We start from the raw sequence: 7208 nt of genomic DNA on the forward strand, positions 1-7208 counted from the left end.
TTATTACATAGTCCCCTCTCTTGGACTGCTAATGGAGGAGCCAGTGACAAGACTACCAGTCAATCAGCTCCTCCATTAGAAAAGAAGCTTTCCTATACTCCATCAGCCATCATTGCATTATACAGCTAACAAGACAGGACAGTATGTAATACAAAAATGAGCTTTATATAATCAAATATGTAAGGGACGGTGCTGTACATAGCAAGAGAGGGCACAGTATAATAAGGGATGGCAATATACATAATAAAGGAGACTATGTAATATAGATACATGTATGTGTGTGGCTATATATATACAGTTTGTCTGATTTTTCTCTTCATAGATATATTTTTGAGTAAAATGTAAATTGCTCTTTTATTCTATAAAGTACTGACAAAAATATAATAAATATATATATTTATATATATTATAGGTGAGATGTGGGACATCATACTCCAAATAGGGGAGTTGTGGGGAAATCATAATGCATATAAGGGAGCTCTGGAGGCCATCATAATGTATATAGAGGATTGTGGGGACATAGTACTCCAAATAGGAGAGCTGTGGGGACATCATACTGTATATAGGGAGATTTGGGGGCCATCATTCTGTATATAGGGAGCTGTGGGCCATCATACTGTATATAGGTAGCTGTGAGGCCAATTTACTGTATATAGGAAGTTTTGGACCATTGTACTGTGCCCTGAAATCACTTGGGGGTCATCATAGTGTTCTTGTGTGGGGAAATTCACTGTGGCGGTATCACACTTGTTGTGGAATGGCATTTTAAGGGCATCATACTCAAAGGGAACCATGAAATTGTCATTGCAGTAGATGAAAACACTAAAGGGCTTATCAAGGTGAATGACATTGATGACTTAGGGTACCGTTACACCTAGCAACTCACCAGCGATCCCGACCAGCGATATGACACGGTCAGGATCGCTGGTGCATCGCTAGGTGGTCGCTAGTGAGCTGCCACACAGGCAGATCTCACTAGCGACATCGCTGGGGACGGGGATCGCTACTTACCTGTCAGACGCGGCGATCCCGACATCTGTAGCATCGCTTGGAAAACTGATTGACAGGTTGGTCACTCTCCTCAAACATAGTGTTTGACAAGTTTGACCAACTTTTTACTATTGCGGCTGCCTATGCAGCATCAGTAGTAAAAGATATAAATTTTAAAATAAAAAAAATAAATCGCTATATTCTCACCTTACGGCATCCCACGCAGCGTCCCCAGGCCTCAGAGATGCTCCCGGCAAGTCCTGTGCCCAGCGATGCCTTGCGACAATGACCTTTGATGATGTAGCGGTCTCGCAAGACCGCTATGTCATCAAAGGTCATTGTCGCAAGGCATCGCTGGGAACGGGACTTGGCAGGAGCATCGCTGAGGCCTGGGGACGCTGCGTGGGACACGATTTTGTATTTTAATTCTATTTTTTACAGGGATATGGTACCCAGGGCCTGGAGGAGGGTCTCCTCTCCTCCTGACCCTGGGTACCATCCGCATTACTTTGTGCATGGTGGGCATAGCCACATGCGGAAAGTAAGAGGAACAATGCATTTCTATGTGTGCGGAATTCCCGCAATTCCGCAAAAAAATGAGCATGCTGCGTATTTTTCCACAATGCGATTCCTCCGCACAAAAATATGCAGCATTAGCACATCATGTGTGGAATGACATTGAATTCAATGGGTTGCTTATTTTATGCATTTTTGCAGCGTTTTCATGGCGAAAGAGCGCGGCAAAAACGCATAAAATCCGCTGGAATTCTGGACGTGTGCACATAGCCTAAAGGGGTTTTCCAGGTCAGAGTTAATATTCTTTAGGCATTATATCATGCCAAATCCTAGCAGTGTGTAATATTCTCACTGTTAGGATTTGGCTCTGTGTGTTGGTTTAATGAATCGTCACGTGATCGCTCACATGCGATTTGTATACTTGCGGTCAAACGCTGACAAACTTCTCTCAATGCTTTAACATTAGCATACAGAGAAGCAGGAAGATTAGCCAGTCAGCAATGGACCATCGCATATGAGTGATCATGTGATGACCTCCTGAATCGGCAAACTAAGCCAAATCCTAATATTGTGTATCTTGTGGCAATATCGTAAGATACAGCACTTGACAAAAAAATAGCTCTGATCCAAATTAAAACCTTTAATGATAGTGCATTGGTTTTATATAGATAAAAGTTGGGCCCTTAGAATTAAGTCCTTAGAGGGCCCTAGGTTTCCAAATCCAACACCAGTTATGTACATAACTTACTATAGAGATCCATGAAAAATACATGAACAATTATAGCTTCTGCCAGGTAATTGCTGCTCGAGCACAACTAGAATTGTGACCTAAGTCTCCAATGTCCTAGTGTCCTATCTGTCATGTCTCCAGTTTGTCACGAACCTGAGGGGTGCAGGGAGTTGGATCTCTGGGGTCTTTCTTCATTAACCAATATTTTTTGAGCTGTTTTGGCTAATAGGATAACAGATCTGACTCCATACCAAGTATGAGGCGTGAACCCACAGTAAGGTAGGAATTAGAAGGAATCAACCACGGAATAAGAAAAGAAAGCAGCTCACAGCCAGTTTTAAATGAAAATCCTCTGTATTTGGGTGAAAGTGTTTTCTGCACCAACAATTTTATCCATAAGATGTTATATCTCATTGTTGGATGATATCTTGCCCTCACCGTCCATATTATGTGATCTTTATGAAGATATGTCTATGCACATTTACTATATATTATTGTGTCTATTGTGTAACCGTTTGAAATTATAATTGTACTAGCTGAAGAGCCCGGCGCTGCCCGGGCATAGTAACTAACTGTGGTTAGTTATAGCAAATTATAATTATCCTCCATCCCATAGTCCCGTGACATCTAAATGTCAGATACCTCTGCAAGGTTGTAGAGTTTTCAGCTAGTTGACAGAAGTAATTTCAACAGATTTTTGGTAATGATTTTTGTTTTACAAATAATAATGTTGTTTTCTTATCAACCACTAAATTAATTACACAGTGGATTGGCACACCATAAATGTTTGACCAGTGTGGATTTACCCAGAAACCAGGAGTGCCCGTTCCACAATACTTATTGAAGAAGTGGATGCTTGTCAGTAGTCACCTATTAAAGGGAATCTGGCAGCAGGTTTTTGTTACATAATATGAGGAATGCATAAAGTAGGGGCTAAAATACAGATTTCAACGATGTGTCATATGTCAGGCTATGTGCTGTTGTTTACATAGTGAAGGTTTTATCACCTGAGGATTATCATTGCTGGACTACAGCAGCTACAGCAGAATGTGCTTGCTGGTCTGACTCCGCACCCTCCTGTGATAACCAGCCTACTGTCTATAGACAATGTGCATACAGAGTCTTGTGTGGGTGGGGCTAGATTCCTCAGCTCTGCTTCATTGATAAATCTAAAAATTCTGATTGTGTCAGAACCGCTGCACCCAGTAAGCTAAGTGATACATAATTCAATTCAGGGTCTCTTTTCCTACAGCAGGCTGGTTTCAGATAAGGTAACAAAAATCTGCTGACAGATTCCCTTTAATATTGCAATTGGAAAATACATTGAAGCAGCCAAATGCTATCTCTGCCGTTTCTATAACTCCCATACACCTTATCCCTTTAACGACCAGCCCAATTTTCATCTTTGCTCAGCATAGGTCAATGGTGCACTCATGACACCAGATAGATGCATAGTAAACATATAAATTTCAATGTTGGCATTAGGTACCTCGGATTGGCGCGTGTTAAGGGAGTTTGGCATAGACCTCATAAGTTATTTAAGTAAAATTATAATCACTGGTTCTCACCAGCAATAACTGGATTCCTGAGTCATGACATAGAACAATGATCTACCTGCTTCCAGGAGATATGACATTTTGCACAAAGGATGTAAACATTTACACTAGCATGAATCAAGAATCTTTAGATCTTTAGACCTAATCTTCAGGCTGTCGTCATCAGCTACATCTTTTATCTGCCATACAGAATGAAAACAATCTAATGTGGCATACAGAAGTCACATTATGCACTATTATACCATACACTATTTTAATGCCAGTGTGAACTGAGCCCTGTGTAGTTTACAGAAAATAGTACATAACAATACTAACATAAAGTACTCCCATAGTGTGTCAGTGAATGTGTTAAGGCCCCAGGCAGATGAGAATGACTATACTGTAAGGGGTTAGGCAGTAATTTTCATTCACTCAGAAATGCTTTGAAAATGTAGCACTCTACCCATATGCCCTCCAGGCTTCCTATATGCGTGCCATATCACTACCAAACAATCTATAAACATAGAAAAGCTGAACCTCTTCATGACTAAAGTACTTGTGTTTATGTTGTTGATACCTATAAATTTACCTAGGACCAGACTCAGGCTGAAGAGGGCCCCTGTACAAGAACATTATATGGGCCCTTTTCAGTCCAATAGCTCGGGATCATGCACAATTCCCCTTCCTTTGGAGGTGGACGTGTCCCCTCACCTTTGGGCCCCTTGTGCAGCTGTACAGGTTGCACCAATGGTATGTCCGCAGCTGAATTTATCCTTCCGTACTCCAGATTCTGCTCATTGACTGCATTTCGCGCCAACAGCTACATAATCGCCAGTTGGCAACTATTCTGAAAATTGTGATCTGGAGATATCCTGCAGAAGAGTCCACATCAACATGCTGAAGTTAAAGTATGGAAACCCTAGAATCCCTTAGACTATTCAACCTCAGATTTGCCAGAACCAACCTGACTGGGCTTCCTATCATATTTGCAGGTAAGCACCTGATCCCCATCTTTCCTGCCTGTCAGCTTCTCTGCTGTCTGATCTTCTTCTTTGGTCCAATCTTCTTCTTTGGTCCGGTCACAATGTGGACTTTACCGAACCATCTTTGACAGCTCTTGTGCTGACTAGGCTGCTAAGATATGATATGGCCTAAGAGGTGTCAAAGATTCTGGGAGCCAGAAGATGCTGAAGATGGCCCAGTGGAGAGTGTATCTGTGACTAAACTATGGGTAAGTATTAATTTTTTTTTTTTTTTATTTAACCTCTTTCCAACCTCTTTGAATCAAAGGAAATGGAGGCTAGCTGCTATTTTGCTGGATTTGAAAGAGTAAAATCACACACAAAAAAAAAATTCTGGCGAATCTGAATTATTTATGAAACTTGAGGTTTGATTTGCCTTTAATTTGCTAATTTCTAATGGTTAACCTAAACTGCCCATACACATACTGTATGCTAAAAGTCATCCAAACAAGCCCATTTGGAATGGGCAATTATCCTATAATTGTCCATGAACTTTCCCAAAAAGGCAGATTTGTAAGAAAGACAAGTGGCAATTTTGGATGACTGCTTGTGTCTCACTTCTATGGCCAGTGATTTATGCCATTCATCGGCCCTTCGAGGTTATGTAGGAGGCCCTTATCTAAATACATGGTTATGTACCCTTATCTTCTGAAGGCCAGACGAGATGGTCCAAATGTAATATTAATTTGTATTTTTGCCAACCTGACCATTTTGTAGTCACTCATTTGTCATGTTTTTTTTATTTCAACAGAACCACCACTGAGTGAACCAGAACAGTGACATAGTTCTCCAATATGTCACTGTTAATCCTTGCTATGACTTCGGTAAAAAATATACAAAATGCTGCAGACTTCATTATCTACAGGGTGGGCCAGTTATATGGATACAACTAAATAAAATGAGAATGGTTGGTGACCCGATCAGCACGCTAAATTTGCAGAATGGGCAAAACAAAAATTGGAACAGCACCCTCAGTTTACACAGAACATTATGTTCAGTGATGAGGCAAACTTTTTTGGGTGGGCCATTTATATGGATACACCTAAATAAAATGGGAATGGTTACAGTTTTCTTGCGTAGAGTGTTTTGCATTGAAATCTGCTGCAATGACCCAGGTACTGTGTTCACCAGACATCAACACAATTTCTATCCGCTCCTCACATGTTAACCTCTACGACATGTCAATGGCTGTAAACAAATAGAAACTTGTAAATAACTCATGAAAGAATAAAGTTACATTAAAACCAAGCACACCATTGTTTTTCTTGTGAAATTCTCAATAAGTTTGATGTGTCACATGGCCCTCTTCTCATTGTAAAAAATAAAGTTGGATCCAAAATGGCCGACTTCAAAATGGCCACCATGGCCACCACCCATCTTGAAAAGTTTCCCCCTTCCCATATACTAATGTGCCACAAACAGGAAGTTGATATCACCAACCATTCCCATTTTATTTAGGTGTATCCAGATAAATAGCCCACCCTGTATATTCTAGATCCAAAGACAAAGACAAACTGATAGGGAATTAAGATTGTAATCCCCATTGGGGACAGTGATAATGTCTGTAAAGCGCTGCGGAATAAGATAGCGCTATATAAGCAAAGCATAATAGATCCCATCAAAAAACAATACTTTTGTCTAATAGATTTGTAACTCACATCAAAAATATAATTTTTTCCACCACTGTGGACTTTACAATGAAATCTATTAACACTGTTCACATTTGGCTTCTCATCATTATTTCTACTGAATGCATTTTATGTCAATTTATAGAAGACACGTCAAAATATTACCAAAAAGGGAGGAGAAACAAATGTTTGTAAAGTTCCCACAGTGACAGGTAAGCAGATGTACATTGGGTCTGATTACAATCCTGCAGATATGCACACCTAATTCATTTCTGTGATGGGTGTACTGTGACGGCTGGATGTGATCAGCCTAATAATAGATTCTGCATTGTTAGAAGATCTGTTGGAGTTGACTCATGGTATAGTTACAAAGCCAATAATTGACCTTCCTGAATATTTCTTGATTTGGGCAGCAGGCATTTACGTGTATGATGTTTCCGTATTTGGAGACTAAGTGCATTGATAACTTATTCATCCTCTGATATCTTTTTTTATGGAAGGCATCTGACAAGTTTAATCTCGCAGTGACGTTAAACATAAAGGGTATATTCAGGTCTGTGGATGTTTTCTTTCAGCATGACACCAGCATTTACATTTTGTTCTACAGTAAATAAAAAAAAAAGTTGTGGAATTGCGCTTTTTTAGCAATTTCACCACACTTGTTATTTTGTTGCCATTTTTCAGTACATCACATGATAAAATCAATGGTGTCATTCAAAAGTTCAATTTGTCTTCAAATGGATATGTTGATGGAAAAATGAAAAAACATATAGCTCTTGAAAAAAGA

The sequence above is a fragment of the Dendrobates tinctorius genome, unplaced genomic scaffold (assembly GCF_039654945.1).
Source record: "Dendrobates tinctorius isolate UK_male_01 unplaced genomic scaffold, ASM3965494v1 ptg000250l, whole genome shotgun sequence".
NCBI classification, from domain to species: domain Eukaryota; kingdom Metazoa; phylum Chordata; class Amphibia; order Anura; family Dendrobatidae; genus Dendrobates; species Dendrobates tinctorius.